Source organism: Gasterosteus aculeatus, chromosome 2 (genome assembly GCF_964276395.1).
Source record: "Gasterosteus aculeatus chromosome 2, fGasAcu3.hap1.1, whole genome shotgun sequence".
NCBI lineage: Eukaryota > Metazoa > Chordata > Actinopteri > Perciformes > Gasterosteidae > Gasterosteus > Gasterosteus aculeatus.
In genome coordinates this window covers 21,724,126-21,733,533 of record NC_135689.1, presented here as the reverse complement: position 1 = coordinate 21,733,533, position 9,408 = coordinate 21,724,126, and the positions used below count along the sequence as shown (strand labels likewise).

Here is a 9,408-nt window from a genome sequence, read left to right as displayed (position 1 = left end):
AGGTTTTGGAGTTTTGATAATGAAAAAGGAGTCACTTTCTAATGCCTTCTCGATTTCTTCCAGAGAGAGAAATGAAAAAGCTTACGGCACCTGGGATTCCCAGGCGGTCTTCCATCCAAGTACTAACCAGGCCCTACGCTGCTTAGCTTCTGAGATCTGACGAGATCAGGCGGAGCCAGAGAGGTATGGCCGTAAGCAACTGTATGTCCTCTACCTAATCTTTTAAAATGTGTCAAAGGTTTTGTAGTTTTGACAATTAAATGGAGTCACTTTCTAAGGCCTTCTCTGTGTCTTTTACAGATCGAAATGAAAAAGCTTACAGCACCTGGGATTCCCAGGCGGTCTTCCATCCAAGTACTAACCAGGCCCTACTCTGCTTAGCTTCTGAGATCAGACGAGATCAGGCGAAGCCAGAGAGGTATGGCCGTAAGCAACTGTATGTCCTCTTCCTAATATTTTAAAATGTGTCAAAGGTTTTGGAGTTTAGATAATGAAAAAGGAGTCACTTTCTAATGCCTTCTCGATTTCTTCCAGAGAGAGAAATGAAAAAGCTTACAGCACCTGGGATTCCCAGGCGGTCTTCCATCCAAGTACTAACCAGGCCCTACTCTGCTTAGCTTCTGAGATCTGACGAGATCAGGCGGAGCCAGAGAGGTATGGCCGTAAGCAACTGTATGTCCTCTTCCTAATCTTTTAAAATGTGTCAAAGGTTTTGTAGTTTTGACAATGAAATGGAGTCACTTTCTAAGGCCTTCTCTGTGTCTTTTACAGATCGAAATGAAAAAGCTTACAGCACCTGGGATTCCCAGGCGGTCTTCCATCCAAGTACTAACCAGGCCCTACTCTGCTTAGCTTCTGAGATCAGACGAGATCAGGCGGAGCCAGAGTGGTATGGCCGTAAGCAACTGTATGTCCTCTTCCTAATCTTTTAAAATGTGTCAAAGGTTTTGTAGTTTTGACAAAGAAATGGAGTCACTTTCTAAGGCCTTCTCTGTGTCTTTTACAGATCGAAATGAAAAAGCTTAATGCACCTGGGATTCCCAGGCGGTCTTCCATCCAAGTACTAACCAGGCCCTACTCTGCTTAGCTTCTGAGATCAGACGAGATCAGGCAGAGCCAGAGAGGTATGGCCGTAAGCAACTGTATGTCCTCTTCCTAATCTTTTAAAATGTGTCTAAGGTTTTGGAGTTTTGATAATGAAAAAGGAGTCACTTTCTAATGCCTTCTCGATTTCTTCCAGAGAGAGAAATGAAAAAGCTTACGGCACCTGGGATTCCCAGGCGGTCTTCCATCCAAGTACTAACCAGGCCCTACTCTGCTTAGCTTCTGAGATCAGACGAGATCAGGCGAAGCCAGAGAGGTATGGCCGTAAGCAACTGTATGTCCTCTTCCTAATATTTTAAAATGTGTCAAAGGTTTTGTAGTTTTGACAATGAAATGGAGTCACTTTCTAAGGCCTTCTCTGTGTCTTTTACAGATCGAAATGAAAAAGCTTACAGCACCTGGGATTCCCAGGCGGTCTTCCATCCAAGTACTAACCAGGCCCTACTCTGCTTAGCTTCTGAGATCAGACGAGATCAGGCGGAGCCAGAGAGGTATGGCCGTAAGCAACTGTATGTCCTCTTCCTAATCTTTTAAAATGTGTCAAAGGTTTTGTAGTTTTGACAATGAAATGGAGTCACTTTCTAAGGCCTTCTCTGTGTCTTTTACAGATCGAAATGAAAAAGCTTACAGCACCTGGGATTCCCAGGCGGTCTTCCATCCAAGTACTAACCAGGCCCTACTCTGCTTAGCTTCTGAGATCAGACGAGATCAGGCGGAGCCAGAGAGGTATGGCCGTAAGCAACTGTATGTCCTCTTCCTAATCTTTTAAAATGTGTCAAAGGTTTTGGAGTTTTGATAATGAAAAAGGAGTCACTTTCTAATGCCTTCTCGATTTCTTCCAGAGAGAGAAATGAAAAAGCTTACGGCACCTGGGATTCCCAGGCGGTCTTCCATCCAAGTACTAACCAGGCCCTACTCTGCTTAGCTTCTGAGATCTGACGAGATCAGGCGGAGCCAGAGAGGTATGGCCGTAAGCAACTGTATGTCCTCTTCCTAATCTTTTAAAATGTGTCAAAGGTTTTGTAGTTTTGACAATGAAATGGAGTCACTTTCTAAGGCCTTCTCTGTGTCTTTTACAGATCGAAATGAAAAAGCTTACAGCACCTGGGATTCCCAGGCGGTCTTCCATCCAAGTACTAACCAGGCCCTACTCTGCTTAGCTTCTGAGATCAGACGAGATCAGGCGGAGCCAGAGAGGTATGGCCGTAAGCAACTGTATGTCCTCTACCTAATCTTTTAAAATGTGTCAAAGGTTTTGGAGTTTTGATAATGAAAAAGGAGTCACTTTCTAAGGCCTTCTCTGTGTCTTTTACAGATCGAAATGAAAAAGCTTACAGCACCTGGGATTCGCAGGCGGTCTTCCATCCAAGTACTAACCAGGCCCTACTCTGCTTAGCTTCTGAGATCAGACGAGATCAGGCGGAGCCAGAGAGGTATGGCCGTAAGCAACTGTATGTCCTCTTCCTAATCTTTTAAAATGTGTCAAAGGTTTTGGAGTTGTGATAATGAAAAAGGAGTCACTTTCTAATGCCTTCTCGATTTCTTCCAGAGAGAGAAATGAAAAAGCTTACGGCACCTGGGATTCCCAGGCGGTCTTCCATCCAAGTACTAACCAGGCCCTACTCTGCTTAGCTTCTGAGATCAGACGAGATCAGGCGGAGCCAGAGAGGTATGGCCGTAAGCAACTGTATGTCCTCTACCTAATCTTTTAAAATGTGTCAAAGGTTTTGTAGTTTTGACAATGAAATGGAGTCACTTTCTAAGGCCTTCTCTGTGTCTTTTACAGATAGAAATGAAAAAGCTTACGGCACCTGGGATTCCCAGGCGGTCTTCCATCCAAGTACTAACCAGGCCCTACTCTGCTTAGCTTCTGAGAGCTGACGAGATCAGGCGGAGCCAGAGAGGTATGGCCGTAAGCAACTGTATGTCCTCTACCTAATCTTTTAAAATGTGTCAAAGGTTTTGTAGTTTTGACAATTAAATGGAGTCACTTTCTAAGGCCTTCTCTGTGTCTTTTACAGATCGAAATGAAAAAGCTTACAGCACCTGGGATTCCCAGGCGGCCTTCCATCCAAGTACTAACCAGGCCCTACTCTGCTTAGCTTCTGAGATCTGACGAGATCAGGCGGAGCCAGAGAGGTATGGCCGTAAGCAACTGTATGTCCTCTTCCTAATCTTTTAAAATGTGTCAAAGGTTTTGGAGTTTTGATAATGAAAAAGGAGTCACTTTCTAAGGCCTTCTCAATTTCTTCCAGAGAGAGAAATGAAAAAGCTTACGGCACCTGGGATTCCCAGGCGGTCTTCCATCCAAGTACTAACCAGGCCCTACTCTGCTTAGCTTCTGAGATCTGACGAGATCAGGCGGAGCCAGAGAGATATGGCCGTAAGCAACTGTATGTCCTCTTCCTAATCTTTTAAAATGTGTCAAAGGTTTTGTAGTTTTGACAATGAAATGGAGTCACTTTCTAAGTTCTTCTTTGTGTCTTTTACAGATCGAAATAAAAAAGCTTACAGCACCTGGGATTCCCAGGCGGTCTTCCATCCAAGTACTAACCAGGCCCTACTCTGCTTAGCTTCTGAGATCAGACGAGATCAGGCGAAGCCAGAGAGGTATGGCCGTAAGCAACTGTATGTCCTCTTCCTAATATTTTAAAATGTGTCAAAGGTTTTGGAGTTTAGATAATGAAAAAGGAGTCACTTTCTAATGCCTTCTCGATTTCTTCCAGAGAGAGAAATGAAAAAGCTTACGGCACCTGGGATTCCCAGGCGGTCTTCCATCCAAGTACTAACCAGGCCCTACTCTGCTTAGCTTCTGAGATCTGACGAGATCAGGCGGAGCCAGAGAGGTATGGCCGTAAGCAACTGTATGTCCTCTTCCTAATCTTTTAAAATGTGTCAAAGGTTTTGTAGTTTTGACAATGAAATGGAGTCACTTTCTAAGGCCTTCTCTGTGTCTTTTACAGATCGAAATGAAAAAGCTTACAGCACCTGGGATTCCCAGGCGGTCTTCCATCCAAGTACTAACCAGGCCCTACTCTGCTTAGCTTCTGAGATCAGACGGAGCCAGAGAGGTATGGCTGTAAGCAACTGTATGTCCTCTTCCTAATCTTTTAAAATGTGTCAAAGGTTTTGGAGTTTTGATAATGAAAAAGGAGTCACTTTCTAATGCCTTCTCGATTTCTTCCAGAGAGAGAAATGAAAAAGCTTACGGCACCTGGGATTCCCAGGCGGTCTTCCATCCAAGTACTAACCAGGCCCTACTCTGCTTAGCTTCTGAGATCAGACGAGATCAGGCGGAGCCAGAGAGGTATGGCCGTAAGCAACTGTATGTCCTCTACCTAATCTTTTAAAATGTGTCAAAGGTTTTGTAGTTTTGACAATTAAATGGAGTCACTTTCTAAGGCCTTCTCTGTGTCTTTTACAGATCGAAATGAAAAAGCGTACAGCACCTGGGATTCCCAGGCGGTCTTCCATCCAAGTACTAACCAGGCCCTACTCTGCTTAGCTTCTGAGATCAGACGGAGCCAGAGAGGTATGGCTGTAAGCAACTGTATGTCCTCTTCCTAATCTTTTAAAATGTGTCAAAGGTTTTGGAGTTTTGATAATGAAAAAGGAGTCACTTTCTAATGCCTTCTCGATTTCTTCCAGAGAGAGAAATGAAAAAGCTTACGGCACCTGGGATTCCCAGGCGGTCTTCCATCCAAGTACTAACCAGGCCCTACTCTGCTTAGCTTCTGAGATCAGACGAGATCAGGCGGAGCCAGAGAGGTATGGCCGTAAGCAACTGTATGTCCTCTACCTAATCTTTTAAAATGTGTCAAAGGTTTTGTAGTTTTGACAATTAAATGGAGTCACTTTCTAAGGCCTTCTCTGTGTCTTTTACAGATCGAAATGAAAAAGCGTACAGCACCTGGGATTCCCAGGCGGTCTTCCATCCAAGTACTAACCAGGCCCTACTCTGCTTAGCTTCTGAGATCAGACGAGATCAGGCGGAGCCAGAGAGGTATGGCCGTAAGCAACTGTATGTCCTCTACCTAATCTTTTAAAATGTGTCAAAGGTTTTGTAGTTTTGATAATGAAAAAGGAGTCACTTTCTAAGGCCTTCTCTGTGTCTTTTACAGATCGAAATGAAAAAGCTTACAGCACCTGGGATTCCCAGGCGGTCTTCCATCCAAGTACTAACCAGGCCCTACTCTGCTTAGCTTCTGAGATCAGACGAGATCAGGCCGAGCCAGAGAGGTATGGCCGTAAGCAACTGTATGTCCTCTTCCTAATCTTTTAAAATGTGTCAAAGGTTTTGGAGTTTTGATAATGAAAAAGGAGTCACTTTCTAATGCCTTCTCGATTTCTTCCAGAGAGAGAAATGAAAAAGCTTACGGCACCTGGAATTCCCAGGCGGTCTTCCATCCAAGTACTAACCAGGCCCTACTCTGCTTAGCTTCTGAGATCAGACGAGATCAGGCGGAGCCAGAGAGGTATGGCCGTAAGCAACTGTATGTCCTCTTCCTAATCTTTTAAAATGTGTCAAAGGTTTTGGAGTTTTGATAATGAAAAAGGAGTCACTTTCTAATGCCTTCTCGATTTCTTCCAGAGAGAGAAATGAAAAAGCTTACGGCACCTGGGATTCCCAGGCGGTCTTCCATCCAAGTACTAACCAGGCCCTACTCTGCTTAGCTTCTGAGATCTGACGAGATCAGGCGGAGCCAGAGAGGTATGGCCGTAAGCAACTCTATGTCCTCTTCCTAATCTTTTAAAATGTGTCAAAGGTTTTGTAGTTTTGACAATGAAATGGAGTCACTTTCTAAGGCCTTCTCTGTGTCTTTTACAGATCGAAATGAAAAAGCTTACAGCACCTGGGATTCCCAGGCGGTCTTCCATCCAAGTACTAACCAGGCCCTACTCTGCTTAGCTTCTGAGATCTGACGAGATCAGGCGGAGCCAGAGAGGTATGGCCGTAAGCAACTGTATGTCCTCTTCCTAATCTTTTAAAATGTGTCAAAGGTTTTGTAGTTTTGACAAAGAAATGGAGTCACTTTCTAAGGCCTTCTCTGTGTCTTTTACAGATCGAAATGAAAAAGCTTACAGCACCTGGGATTCCCAGGCGGTCTTCCATCCAAGTACTAACCAGGCCCTACTCTGCTTAGCTTCTGAGATCAGACGAGATCAGGCAGAGCCAGAGAGGTATGGCCGTAAGCAACTGTATGTCCTCTTCCTAATCTTTTAAAATGTGTCTAAGGTTTTGGAGTTTTGATAATGAAAAAGGAGTCACTTTCTAATGCCTTCTCGATTTCTTCCAGAGAGAGAAATGAAAAAGCTTACGGCACCTGGGATTCCCAGGCGGTCTTCCATCCAAGTACTAACTAGGCCCTACTCTGCTTAGCTTCTGAGATCAGACGAGATCAGGCGGAGCCAGAGAGGTATGGCCGTAAGCAACCTTATGTCCTCTACCTAATCTTTTAAAATGTGTCAAAGGTTTTGGAGTTTTGACAATGAAATGGAGTCACTTTCTAAGTTCTTCTTTGTGTCTTTTACAGATCGAAATAAAAAAGCTTACAGCACCTGGGATTCCCAGGCGGTCTTCCATCCAAGTACTAACCAGGCCCTACTCTGCTTAGCTTCTGAGATCAGACGAGATCAGGCGAAGCCAGAGAGGTATGGCCGTAAGCAACTGTATGTCCTCTTCCTAATATTTTAAAATGTGTCAAAGGTTTTGGAGTTTAGATAATGAAAAAGGAGTCACTTTCTAATGCCTTCTCGATTTCTTCCAGAGAGAGAAATGAAAAAGCTTACGGCACCTGGGATTCCCAGGCGGTCTTCCATCCAAGTACTAACCAGGCCCTACTCTGCTTAGCTTCTGAGATCTGACGAGATCAGGCGGAGCCAGAGAGGTATGGCCGTAAGCAACTGTATGTCCTCTTCCTAATCTTTTAAAATGTGTCAAAGGTTTTGTAGTTTTGACAATGAAATGGAGTCACTTTCTAAGGCCTTCTCTGTGTCTGTTACAGATCGAAATGAAAAAGCTTACAGCACCTGGGATTCCCAGGCGGTCTTCCATCCAAGTACTAACCAGGCCCTACTCTGCTTAGCTTCTGAGATCAGACGAGATCAGGCGGAGCCAGAGAGGTATGGCCGTAAGCAACTGTATGTCCTCTTCCTAATCTTTTAAAATGTGTCAAAGGTTTTGGAGTTTTGATAATGAAAAAGGAGTCACTTTCTAATGCCTTCTCGATTTCTTCCAGAGAGAGAAATGAAAAAGCTTACGGCACCTGGGATTCCCAGGCGGTCTTCCATCCAAGTACTAACCAGGCCCTACTCTGCTTAGCTTCTGAGATCAGACGAGATCAGGCGGAGCCAGAGAGGTATGGCCGTAAGCAACTGTATGTCCTCTTCCTAATCTTTTAAAATGTGTCAAAGGTTTTGTAGTTTTGACAATGAAATGGAGTCACTTTCTAAGGCCTTCTCTGTGTCTTTTACAGATCGAAATGAAAAAGCTTACAGCACCTGGGATTCCCAGGCGGTCTTCCATCCAAGTACTAACCAGGCCCTACTCTGCTTAGCTTCTGAGATCAGACGAGATCAGGCGGAGCCAGAGAGGTATGGCCGTAAGCAACTGTATGTCCTCTTCCTAATCTTTTAAAATGTGTCAAAGGTTTTGTAGTTTTGACAATGAAATGGAGTCACTTTCTAAGGCCTTCTCTGTGTCTTTTACAGATCGAAATGAAAAAGCTTACAGCACCTGGGATTCCCAGGCGGTCTTCCATCCAAGTACTAACCAGGCCCTACTCTGCTTAGCTTCTGAGATCAGACGAGATCAGGCGGAGCCAGAGAGGTATGGCCGTAAGCAACTGTATGTCCTCTACCTAATCTTTTAAAATGTGTCAAAGGTTTTGTAGTTTTGACAATTAAATGGAGTCACTTTCTAAGGCCTTCTCTGTGTCTTTTACAGATCGAAATGAAAAAGCTTACAGCACCTGGGATTCCCAGGCGGTCTTCCATCCAAGTACTAACCAGGCCCTACTCTGCTTAGCTTCTGAGATCAGACGAGATCAGGCGAAGCCAGAGAGGTATGGCCGTAAGCAACTGTATGTCCTCTTCCTAATATTTTAAAATGTGTCAAAGGTTTTGGAGTTTAGATAATGAAAAAGGAGTCACTTTCTAATGCCTTCTCGATTTCTTCCAGAGAGAGAAATGAAAAAGCTTACAGCACCTGGGATTCCCAGGCGGTCTTCCATCCAAGTACTAACCAGGCCCTACTCTGCTTAGCTTCTGAGATCTGACGAGATCAGGCGGAGCCAGAGAGGTATGGCCGTAAGCAACTGTATGTCCTCTTCCTAATCTTTTAAAATGTGTCAAAGGTTTTGTAGTTTTGACAATGAAATGGAGTCACTTTCTAAGGCCTTCTCTGTGTCTTTTACAGATCGAAATGAAAAAGCTTACAGCACCTGGGATTCCCAGGCGGTCTTCCATCCAAGTACTAACCAGGCCCTACTCTGCTTAGCTTCTGAGATCAGACGAGATCAGGCAGAGCCAGAGAGGTATGGCCGTAAGCAACTGTATGTCCTCTTCCTAATCTTTTAAAATGTGTCTAAGGTTTTGGAGTTTTGATAATGAAAAAGGAGTCACTTTCTAATGCCTTCTCGATTTCTTCCAGAGAGAGAAATGAAAAAGCTTACGGCACCTGGGATTCCCAGGCGGTCTTCCATCCAAGTACTAACCAGGCCCTACTCTGCTTAGCTTCTGAGATCAGACGAGATCAGGCGGAGCCAGAGAGGTATGGCCGTAAGCAACTGTATGTCCTCTACCTAATCTTTTAAAATGTGTCAAAGGTTTTGGAGTTTTGACAATGAAATGGAGTCACTTTCTAAGTTCTTCTTTGTGTCTTTTACAGATCGAAATAAAAAAGCTTACAGCACCTGGGATTCCCAGGCGGTCTTCCATCCAAGTACTAACCAGGCCCTACTCTGCTTAGCTTCTGAGATCAGACGAGATCAGGCGAAGCCAGAGAGGTATGGCCGTAAGCAACTGTATGTCCTCTTCCTAATATTTTAAAATGTGTCAAAGGTTTTGGAGTTTAGATAATGAAAAAGGAGTCACTTTCTAATGCCTTCTCGATTTCTTCCAGAGAGAGAAATGAAAAAGCTTACGGCACCTGGGATTCCCAGGCGGTCTTCCATCCAAGTACTAACCAGGCCCTACTCTGCTTAGCTTCTGAGATCAGACGAGATCAGGCGGAGCCAGAGAGATATGGCCGTAAGCAACTGTATGTCCTCTTCCTAATCTTTTAAAATGTGTCAAAGGTTTTGT

At 44.4% G+C, this 9,408-nt stretch overlaps 37 non-coding genes and 3 pseudogenes across 37 annotated transcripts; all 40 read right to left on the bottom strand.

Moving 5' to 3' along the window:
• Nucleotides 1–78: 78 nt before the first annotated feature.
• On the bottom strand, nucleotides 79–197 carry LOC144398115 (5S ribosomal RNA). The gene has a single exon (XR_013460262.1). It is a non-coding gene; the product is annotated as a 5S ribosomal RNA (ribosomal RNA).
• Nucleotides 198–313: 116 nt separating this feature from the next.
• On the bottom strand, nucleotides 314–432 carry LOC144390919 (5S ribosomal RNA). Its single transcript, XR_013454746.1, has one exon. It is a non-coding gene; the product is annotated as a 5S ribosomal RNA (ribosomal RNA).
• A 117-nt stretch (nucleotides 433–549) lies between these two features.
• LOC144405075 (5S ribosomal RNA) lies at nucleotides 550–668 on the bottom strand. Its single transcript, XR_013467017.1, has one exon. It is a non-coding gene; the product is annotated as a 5S ribosomal RNA (ribosomal RNA).
• Nucleotides 669–784: 116 nt separating this feature from the next.
• Nucleotides 785–903, bottom strand: LOC144400837 (5S ribosomal RNA). The gene has a single exon (XR_013462771.1). It is a non-coding gene; the product is annotated as a 5S ribosomal RNA (ribosomal RNA).
• A 116-nt stretch (nucleotides 904–1,019) lies between these two features.
• LOC144399795 (5S ribosomal RNA) lies at nucleotides 1,020–1,138 on the bottom strand (annotated as a pseudogene).
• Nucleotides 1,139–1,255: 117 nt separating this feature from the next.
• Nucleotides 1,256–1,374, bottom strand: LOC144400853 (5S ribosomal RNA). The gene has a single exon (XR_013462788.1). It is a non-coding gene; the product is annotated as a 5S ribosomal RNA (ribosomal RNA).
• Nucleotides 1,375–1,490: 116 nt separating this feature from the next.
• LOC144395416 (5S ribosomal RNA) lies at nucleotides 1,491–1,609 on the bottom strand. Its single transcript, XR_013457550.1, has one exon. It is a non-coding gene; the product is annotated as a 5S ribosomal RNA (ribosomal RNA).
• Nucleotides 1,610–1,725: 116 nt separating this feature from the next.
• LOC144395415 (5S ribosomal RNA) lies at nucleotides 1,726–1,844 on the bottom strand. The gene has a single exon (XR_013457549.1). It is a non-coding gene; the product is annotated as a 5S ribosomal RNA (ribosomal RNA).
• A 117-nt stretch (nucleotides 1,845–1,961) lies between these two features.
• On the bottom strand, nucleotides 1,962–2,080 carry LOC144401815 (5S ribosomal RNA). Its single transcript, XR_013463749.1, has one exon. It is a non-coding gene; the product is annotated as a 5S ribosomal RNA (ribosomal RNA).
• Nucleotides 2,081–2,196: 116 nt separating this feature from the next.
• LOC144395414 (5S ribosomal RNA) lies at nucleotides 2,197–2,315 on the bottom strand. The gene has a single exon (XR_013457548.1). It is a non-coding gene; the product is annotated as a 5S ribosomal RNA (ribosomal RNA).
• A 117-nt stretch (nucleotides 2,316–2,432) lies between these two features.
• LOC144398216 (5S ribosomal RNA) lies at nucleotides 2,433–2,551 on the bottom strand. The gene has a single exon (XR_013460363.1). It is a non-coding gene; the product is annotated as a 5S ribosomal RNA (ribosomal RNA).
• Nucleotides 2,552–2,668: 117 nt separating this feature from the next.
• On the bottom strand, nucleotides 2,669–2,787 carry LOC144401217 (5S ribosomal RNA). The gene has a single exon (XR_013463152.1). It is a non-coding gene; the product is annotated as a 5S ribosomal RNA (ribosomal RNA).
• A 116-nt stretch (nucleotides 2,788–2,903) lies between these two features.
• Nucleotides 2,904–3,022, bottom strand: LOC144398344 (5S ribosomal RNA). The gene has a single exon (XR_013460491.1). It is a non-coding gene; the product is annotated as a 5S ribosomal RNA (ribosomal RNA).
• Nucleotides 3,023–3,138: 116 nt separating this feature from the next.
• LOC144398187 (5S ribosomal RNA) lies at nucleotides 3,139–3,257 on the bottom strand. Its single transcript, XR_013460334.1, has one exon. It is a non-coding gene; the product is annotated as a 5S ribosomal RNA (ribosomal RNA).
• Nucleotides 3,258–3,374: 117 nt separating this feature from the next.
• LOC144397697 (5S ribosomal RNA) lies at nucleotides 3,375–3,493 on the bottom strand. The gene has a single exon (XR_013459844.1). It is a non-coding gene; the product is annotated as a 5S ribosomal RNA (ribosomal RNA).
• Nucleotides 3,494–3,609: 116 nt separating this feature from the next.
• On the bottom strand, nucleotides 3,610–3,728 carry LOC144390918 (5S ribosomal RNA). The gene has a single exon (XR_013454745.1). It is a non-coding gene; the product is annotated as a 5S ribosomal RNA (ribosomal RNA).
• Nucleotides 3,729–3,845: 117 nt separating this feature from the next.
• Nucleotides 3,846–3,964, bottom strand: LOC144401803 (5S ribosomal RNA). Its single transcript, XR_013463737.1, has one exon. It is a non-coding gene; the product is annotated as a 5S ribosomal RNA (ribosomal RNA).
• Nucleotides 3,965–4,080: 116 nt separating this feature from the next.
• LOC144399892 (5S ribosomal RNA) lies at nucleotides 4,081–4,189 on the bottom strand (annotated as a pseudogene).
• A 117-nt stretch (nucleotides 4,190–4,306) lies between these two features.
• LOC144401216 (5S ribosomal RNA) lies at nucleotides 4,307–4,425 on the bottom strand. Its single transcript, XR_013463151.1, has one exon. It is a non-coding gene; the product is annotated as a 5S ribosomal RNA (ribosomal RNA).
• Nucleotides 4,426–4,541: 116 nt separating this feature from the next.
• On the bottom strand, nucleotides 4,542–4,650 carry LOC144399996 (5S ribosomal RNA; annotated as a pseudogene).
• Nucleotides 4,651–4,767: 117 nt separating this feature from the next.
• LOC144401215 (5S ribosomal RNA) lies at nucleotides 4,768–4,886 on the bottom strand. The gene has a single exon (XR_013463150.1). It is a non-coding gene; the product is annotated as a 5S ribosomal RNA (ribosomal RNA).
• A 116-nt stretch (nucleotides 4,887–5,002) lies between these two features.
• On the bottom strand, nucleotides 5,003–5,121 carry LOC144398568 (5S ribosomal RNA). The gene has a single exon (XR_013460715.1). It is a non-coding gene; the product is annotated as a 5S ribosomal RNA (ribosomal RNA).
• Nucleotides 5,122–5,238: 117 nt separating this feature from the next.
• LOC144399164 (5S ribosomal RNA) lies at nucleotides 5,239–5,357 on the bottom strand. Its single transcript, XR_013461309.1, has one exon. It is a non-coding gene; the product is annotated as a 5S ribosomal RNA (ribosomal RNA).
• A 117-nt stretch (nucleotides 5,358–5,474) lies between these two features.
• On the bottom strand, nucleotides 5,475–5,593 carry LOC144397383 (5S ribosomal RNA). The gene has a single exon (XR_013459529.1). It is a non-coding gene; the product is annotated as a 5S ribosomal RNA (ribosomal RNA).
• A 117-nt stretch (nucleotides 5,594–5,710) lies between these two features.
• On the bottom strand, nucleotides 5,711–5,829 carry LOC144401790 (5S ribosomal RNA). The gene has a single exon (XR_013463725.1). It is a non-coding gene; the product is annotated as a 5S ribosomal RNA (ribosomal RNA).
• Nucleotides 5,830–5,945: 116 nt separating this feature from the next.
• On the bottom strand, nucleotides 5,946–6,064 carry LOC144405074 (5S ribosomal RNA). The gene has a single exon (XR_013467016.1). It is a non-coding gene; the product is annotated as a 5S ribosomal RNA (ribosomal RNA).
• A 116-nt stretch (nucleotides 6,065–6,180) lies between these two features.
• On the bottom strand, nucleotides 6,181–6,299 carry LOC144397885 (5S ribosomal RNA). Its single transcript, XR_013460032.1, has one exon. It is a non-coding gene; the product is annotated as a 5S ribosomal RNA (ribosomal RNA).
• A 117-nt stretch (nucleotides 6,300–6,416) lies between these two features.
• On the bottom strand, nucleotides 6,417–6,535 carry LOC144398479 (5S ribosomal RNA). Its single transcript, XR_013460626.1, has one exon. It is a non-coding gene; the product is annotated as a 5S ribosomal RNA (ribosomal RNA).
• A 116-nt stretch (nucleotides 6,536–6,651) lies between these two features.
• On the bottom strand, nucleotides 6,652–6,770 carry LOC144390914 (5S ribosomal RNA). The gene has a single exon (XR_013454735.1). It is a non-coding gene; the product is annotated as a 5S ribosomal RNA (ribosomal RNA).
• Nucleotides 6,771–6,887: 117 nt separating this feature from the next.
• Nucleotides 6,888–7,006, bottom strand: LOC144401779 (5S ribosomal RNA). Its single transcript, XR_013463714.1, has one exon. It is a non-coding gene; the product is annotated as a 5S ribosomal RNA (ribosomal RNA).
• Nucleotides 7,007–7,122: 116 nt separating this feature from the next.
• LOC144395413 (5S ribosomal RNA) lies at nucleotides 7,123–7,241 on the bottom strand. The gene has a single exon (XR_013457547.1). It is a non-coding gene; the product is annotated as a 5S ribosomal RNA (ribosomal RNA).
• A 117-nt stretch (nucleotides 7,242–7,358) lies between these two features.
• On the bottom strand, nucleotides 7,359–7,477 carry LOC144401214 (5S ribosomal RNA). Its single transcript, XR_013463149.1, has one exon. It is a non-coding gene; the product is annotated as a 5S ribosomal RNA (ribosomal RNA).
• A 116-nt stretch (nucleotides 7,478–7,593) lies between these two features.
• LOC144395412 (5S ribosomal RNA) lies at nucleotides 7,594–7,712 on the bottom strand. Its single transcript, XR_013457546.1, has one exon. It is a non-coding gene; the product is annotated as a 5S ribosomal RNA (ribosomal RNA).
• A 116-nt stretch (nucleotides 7,713–7,828) lies between these two features.
• Nucleotides 7,829–7,947, bottom strand: LOC144395411 (5S ribosomal RNA). The gene has a single exon (XR_013457545.1). It is a non-coding gene; the product is annotated as a 5S ribosomal RNA (ribosomal RNA).
• Nucleotides 7,948–8,063: 116 nt separating this feature from the next.
• Nucleotides 8,064–8,182, bottom strand: LOC144390912 (5S ribosomal RNA). The gene has a single exon (XR_013454733.1). It is a non-coding gene; the product is annotated as a 5S ribosomal RNA (ribosomal RNA).
• Nucleotides 8,183–8,299: 117 nt separating this feature from the next.
• Nucleotides 8,300–8,418, bottom strand: LOC144405073 (5S ribosomal RNA). The gene has a single exon (XR_013467015.1). It is a non-coding gene; the product is annotated as a 5S ribosomal RNA (ribosomal RNA).
• Nucleotides 8,419–8,534: 116 nt separating this feature from the next.
• LOC144397884 (5S ribosomal RNA) lies at nucleotides 8,535–8,653 on the bottom strand. Its single transcript, XR_013460031.1, has one exon. It is a non-coding gene; the product is annotated as a 5S ribosomal RNA (ribosomal RNA).
• A 117-nt stretch (nucleotides 8,654–8,770) lies between these two features.
• Nucleotides 8,771–8,889, bottom strand: LOC144401212 (5S ribosomal RNA). The gene has a single exon (XR_013463147.1). It is a non-coding gene; the product is annotated as a 5S ribosomal RNA (ribosomal RNA).
• Nucleotides 8,890–9,005: 116 nt separating this feature from the next.
• On the bottom strand, nucleotides 9,006–9,124 carry LOC144390908 (5S ribosomal RNA). Its single transcript, XR_013454724.1, has one exon. It is a non-coding gene; the product is annotated as a 5S ribosomal RNA (ribosomal RNA).
• Nucleotides 9,125–9,241: 117 nt separating this feature from the next.
• On the bottom strand, nucleotides 9,242–9,360 carry LOC144398094 (5S ribosomal RNA). Its single transcript, XR_013460241.1, has one exon. It is a non-coding gene; the product is annotated as a 5S ribosomal RNA (ribosomal RNA).
• Nucleotides 9,361–9,408: the final 48 nt, after the last annotated feature.